The sequence below is a fragment of the Acipenser ruthenus genome, chromosome 16 (assembly GCF_902713425.1).
Source record: "Acipenser ruthenus chromosome 16, fAciRut3.2 maternal haplotype, whole genome shotgun sequence".
Lineage (NCBI taxonomy): Eukaryota > Metazoa > Chordata > Actinopteri > Acipenseriformes > Acipenseridae > Acipenser > Acipenser ruthenus.
In genome coordinates this window covers 19,015,712-19,021,711 of record NC_081204.1, presented here as the reverse complement: position 1 = coordinate 19,021,711, position 6,000 = coordinate 19,015,712, and positions in this window count along the sequence as shown.

The window sequence follows — 6,000 nt, the reverse complement described above, 5'->3', positions numbered from 1 at the left end:
CGCTAAGAAACGACTCTAGGCTCTAGAACCCCAGCAAACAAGACAGTACTACAGCCACATCTCAACCTGACCGGCAGTCGCACTGTGGGAGGGCTCAGCTCCCCCCAGAACCAGCTGACAGTGCACCCCCACCCTGCGCCAGCCCGCCGAGCCCAGCCGCAGCTGTGGGGAGAACGACAGTGGGGAACTTTTGGCACATTCCCATCAGTGTAGAGGGGATCCTATGCACAGCCCTGGTGGACACCTGTTTGAGTGTGACGTTAGTGCAGCCAGACATCTTCCAACAAGCAGCCGAGAATCACCAGCCTGTCTGGAGCCCACGACCGTGCAACTGCGGAGCTTGGAAGGGGCCCATGAACACCCAGAGTGGGTGTCAGTGGTACAAAATCCCTGCACCCTGGGACTGGACATTCTCAGATGAACCGGCAGCTAGCAGGACCTTCGAAAGGGGCTCAGCTTCCAGGGGGACCTGACCCTTACTCAGGGCTGTCTTAAGAACATAAGAAAGTTTAGAATTGAGAGGAGGCCATTCAGCCCATCTTGCTTGTTTGGTTGTTAGTAGCTTATTGATCCCAGAATCTCATCAAGCAGCTTCTTGAAGAATCCAGGGTGTCAGCTTCAACAACATTACTGGGGAATTGGTTCCAGACCCTCACAATTCTGTGTAAAAAAGTGCTTCCTATTTTCTGTTCTGAATGCCCCTTTATCTAATCTCTATTTGTGACCCCTGGTCCTTGTTTCTTTCTTCAGGTCAAAAAAGTCCCTTGGGTCGACATTGTCTATACCTTTTAGGATTTTGAATGCTTGAATCAGATCCCCGCGTAGTCTTCTTTGTTCAAGACTGAATAGATTCAATTCTTTGAGGCTGTCTGCATACGACATGCCTTTTAAACCCGGAATAATTCTGGTTGCACTTCTTTGCACTCTTTCTAGAGCAGCAATATCCTTTTTGTAACGAGGTGACCAGTACTGAGCACAAAATTTTAGATGAGGTCTTACTAATGCATGTGGCAAACTGGTAATTGGCAGCAGGTGTAAAGCAGGTGCAGTGCGGATGCAGTAATTCCAAGAACATACAGACAACAAAGTACGGGTGAAATGGTTTGTTTTAATGATTATAAATCCAATGGTCTGATGACCAGCCAGCAAATAATAATGAGCTGGCAATACACAGCAATGTGTATTACACATTAATGAAAAAGGGTTGCAGTCCTGTAAACAATAAGCACAGTACGAAACACACACAATTAGACACACACACGATCACAGGTCCAAAGTGAGCACTCTCAGTGCTTGTGGTGAAGTACAATATAATACGTGCTAATAGTGGTGAAACAAGTGCTGATAACAATGTTAATCGTGACTGTAGTGCAGTGTTGATCCGGTTTTTTGCGGCCCTTGGCGACAGCTCCGGATTCGTGTTTAGCTGTCTAGTGCTATATAACAAAAACACTGACAGTTACTAAACAGACAAACAAACAAAACACTCACAAACTCTTTTCTTTTTACTTTGGAAAATCTCCCGGTCCTTCCAGTTCCTCGTATCTCTTAAACCCAAGCGAAGGAAAAGATTTACAATTCTCCAGCCCCTTTATGCGATTATGCATGACCCCTTGGTAAACTATTGCAGCTGACTCTATTGCCTGCAGCCTGCAATAGAGTCAGCTGCAATAGTTTACCAAGGGGTCATGCATAATCGCATAAAGGGGCTGGAGAATTGTTTACCTTCCAGGTCAATACGTTCCTGCACCAGAGTCTTGCCTTTTTCCAGGCTGACTGACCTCCCGACCCAGGAAATTAACTGTCAGGCCAACCCAGGATACTGTTACCATATAGGTAATTTTCCATTTTGGATCTTATTATAGTTTCCATAAGTTTACATATAAGTCAGGCTTATTGTAGTTACCTGGTTTGGTTTTGTTTCACTTTTTGTGGATCGGTATTACTTCTGCAATTCTCTAGTCTGTTGGTACACTATTTCTTATGTGTAACGCTACCCCTCCGCCTCTTCTGTCCTGCTTGTCTTTCCTATACAGTGTGTACCCACTAATATTATATTCTTCTCCATCACTTTCAGACAACCAAGTTTCTGTAACACCTATCACATCGTGTAACACACATTGTAATGACACACATTTTGACACACATTGTAATGTGTTGATAGAAATGTCAGTAGTCTATTCCAGATTTTTGAGAATTTTTGCTAGAATTAAACCATGAGAATTTCTTGATACAGGGATGAATATGGCACCATGTCAATCAAACCTAGCTCATTACAAAACTCAAGGATCAATGGGTTATACAACGTGATTCATGTTTTGTTGTGGAAACGGTCTAGCCATTCGTCTGGAGTGATGTTAAAGTCACTAGCTACTATTATACGGTCATCGAGTATAACAATTTCCATTCCTTAATTAGGAAGCAAATAGTAAAGAGTAGTCGTTTATTCCTTGTTATATTATTGAACCCATGCATGTTAATCAAAATGTGATTAATTTCATCCAATTTTAAGACTACAGCCACCCAATGTCCTTCAAAATCAGATTTACTATTTACAATTGTCGCCACACCAAAACACAGTAAAGGCTCTTTCCTCCTTCACTTTAAGCACACACACAGATTGTACTCCGTTCTGTTTACACAGACCTCCTCTTCCTCCACCTCCTCCTACCCCCTCCCCCTCCTCCACTCCCTCCTCCCCCTTCCCCTCTCCTCCCCCTCCCCTCCACCCTCCTCCACTCCTCCTCCTCTCTACTACTCCACCCTCCCCCACTCCCCCTCCTCTCTACTACCCCCCTCCCCCTCTCCTCTCCACTCCTCCCCCTCCCCTACTCCTCCTCCACTCACCCTCCACCCTCCCCCTCTCCTCTCCACTCCTCCCCCTCCCCTACTCCTCCTCCACTCACCCTCCACCCTCCACTCCACTCCCCCTCCCCTTACTCCCCCTAACGGCCCAAATTCTGGGCTGCTTTGATTTTCTAAATTCAGCCCAGTTTTTGGGATATTCTGCTCCGCTGACAGCAGAGTTTTAGGTCATGCATGCTCAGTTTACCATAAAGTACAAAAGAACTGGATGGTGAATTCATTTAAGAGTAACCCTTAGTACAGGAATCAAAGTTAATGGATTTTTGAATCTCACCAGAAAACATTATTTTTTTATGAAGAAACAGAAATAAAATGGAAATGTTTTTTTTTTTTTTTAAATAAGCTTATTTCTTTATTACAATGAAGAAACTACATTGCACTGAAATAGGTACATGACAATTCATTTTTGAGAAGGAAAGTGTATTCCCCCCCCCCCCCCCCCCCAAAAAAAAAAAAGACAGCTCATTTGCTTATGTAATGTCCATCAATATATAGTCATGCATAAGGGTTTATCAGACAGTCTGGGTTTAAGAGACAGTGCCCTTCAAGAACTTCAAATAAATCTTATTGTATTGTATTAGTCATCATCTATAGATATTGTTTAAACAGTTGGACTATGCAAATATAATGGGAAAAAAGTAAACACATTGTACACAGTAATGATTACATCTAGTGAGAGATTACAGACATTCTTGTGCAAAGTACAAGTAACGTGTAACAATGTGACCTCAACCATTTACTGTACAGTCCTTCTCACGTGGAAACATTTACACTGGTCATAAAAGAGTTAACTGGAAGAGTGATAGAATGACACAACTTAATTGTGTCAATCTGTGTGACCTTTGCTGGAGTTGATACTTCTAACAATCCATAGGCATTCCCAATGTCACAGGTAAAATGTATCAACCTGTGCCACCTAATAACTGTCTAGATCGGGGGTCTCCAAACCTCGTCCTGGAGGGCTGGTGTCCCTCCTGGTTTTTGTTCCAACTCTACCCTAAATTCCTTAATTGGACCAATTAAGCTTATAATACACACTTTATTGGTCCAATTAAGTAATGTAGGGTACAGCTGGAACAGAAACCAGGAGGGACGCTGGCCCTCCATGACCAGGATTGGAGACCCCTTCTAGCAGGTTCATTGCTCCAGATCACCAGATTTATATTGCGCCCTTTTTTAATTCAAACACGTAATTAACCCCCTATTGTTCCTTGCTAATTCTGCATTTGTTATGTGCTTCTCCAGACAGAATTTATTTATTTTATGAAACAAGTGGTGTGTAGTGTAGTCACTACATCTTCCTTACAGTGAGAGTAAAGCCATCAGTTTCGTTCAAGGAATGTGTAGCTCATTTCATCGTCAGATATCCGTGATGTAATTAAGAAATTGAGATGGTTTAATTACAGCTTTAAAGGCAGGTAGAGAGTAGCAAGCCTAATTATAAACAGCCTGTCTTGCATTTTGTGTTTACCCACAGCTGAGTTTGAGATAAGAATGTGCTAAAAAAAAAAAAAAAAAAAATTTAAAAAAAAAACAACAAGAAGAAACTTGCTGTGTCCTCTACCAGCATCCCAAAGCGGGCACTGATAATTAAGCAATGGAATGTCCATTTTGTCACAGGAGGGTTCTAAAACTCCAGGAGCAATCAGAGAGCTTGTTATGCTGTCAGCATACCACACTGCAACACCCTGTGGTTTAGAACCCCCTTTACCATACCAGACAGAATGCCCTTTCTAACCATTTTGAGGGTGATTGACCCAAGATCTTCAAAATACTTTGAACTCCCGAAATTACTGTACCCCTAGTTTTAAAAAGCTCTTTATTTAAATGAAAGGTAATACTCTGGATTTATATAGCTCCTTTCATCCCATAGGATCCCAAAGCTCTTCACACGCGGCAGTATTCTGTGCCAGCACGCTGACATAGCAGTTAAAGTGGGAGGAGTGAGGAGGAGTGAGGAATTGCTAGCCAATTGAACTACAGGAGGAAATTTAGGTAGGCCAGATTGCAAGTGCCCAAATTGGAATTTATACATTATATTTGCATAGTCCAACTGTTTAAACATTATCCATCGCCTACAGTTTAAACTATCAGGAATAGATAAGGAATATTTTACCAATACAATGCAACAGTATTTCTGTGAAGTCGTTGAAAGGCACTGGTCTCTTAAAACCCAGACGTGAAAGAGCTGGTATAGGCCTGTGGCAGGGTGTCCCGCCCCTGTGTGTAGTTTGTGTTAATGTTGTCTGTTATATGTATTATTGCAGTGGTGCACAGAGTGTGGGTTATGTAGCACAGGTGATGTAAAGAGTATATTTGTATTTAGGCACGGGGAAATGCACAATCACTCCACGTGCAGATTAAAGAGGGTATTAGGATGGAAACACAGGGAGCACAATACGTGTAGATGTACCGAGATTCCAATTGAATGATTGATTAACAATGGAGTCTTAGTACAGCTGTATAAAAATAGTCTGTTTCACTCACTCGGTGTACAGCAAGGAGGTGCGGGAAAGAGAAAGATAAAGAGAACAGCACGACACTTGTCTGGTTGAGTGTTCGTTTTGTTTTTCAGTGTTTGTCTAGTTGTTTTGTTAAAACCTTTTATTTTGTAATAAACCGGTGCCACAGCACATTCCCTTCATTTCATTCGCAGTGCTGTGTGTTTCTTCCAGGTCTGACGTCACCGCTCAGGCCAGCTTGTCACAAGGCCTTTATTGTATTTTTGTTTTTGCGTGTGATAGGTGAATTAAATATATTGAACTCTGCCATTCTATTCATTTTGAGCTCTGATAAACCCCTACGCATGACTATATATTGATGGACATTACATAAGCAAATTTAATTGTCCTTTTTTTTTCAAAAATGTGTTTAGCCTTTAATAAAGGAAAATGACTGCTTTAATGAATTTTCAGGTAGCTATTCCAGTGCAATGTAGTTTTTTTCATTGTAACAAAGAAATGCATTTAAAAAACAAAACACATTTAAATTGTATTTGTTTCTTCATAAAAAAAAATAGTGTTTTCTGAGGAGAGTAAAAAAATATATTAACTTTGATCATGTACTAAGGGTTACTCTTAAGTGAATTTACTTTTTTATGGTAAACTGAGCATGACCCAGAAACTCGGCTGTCAG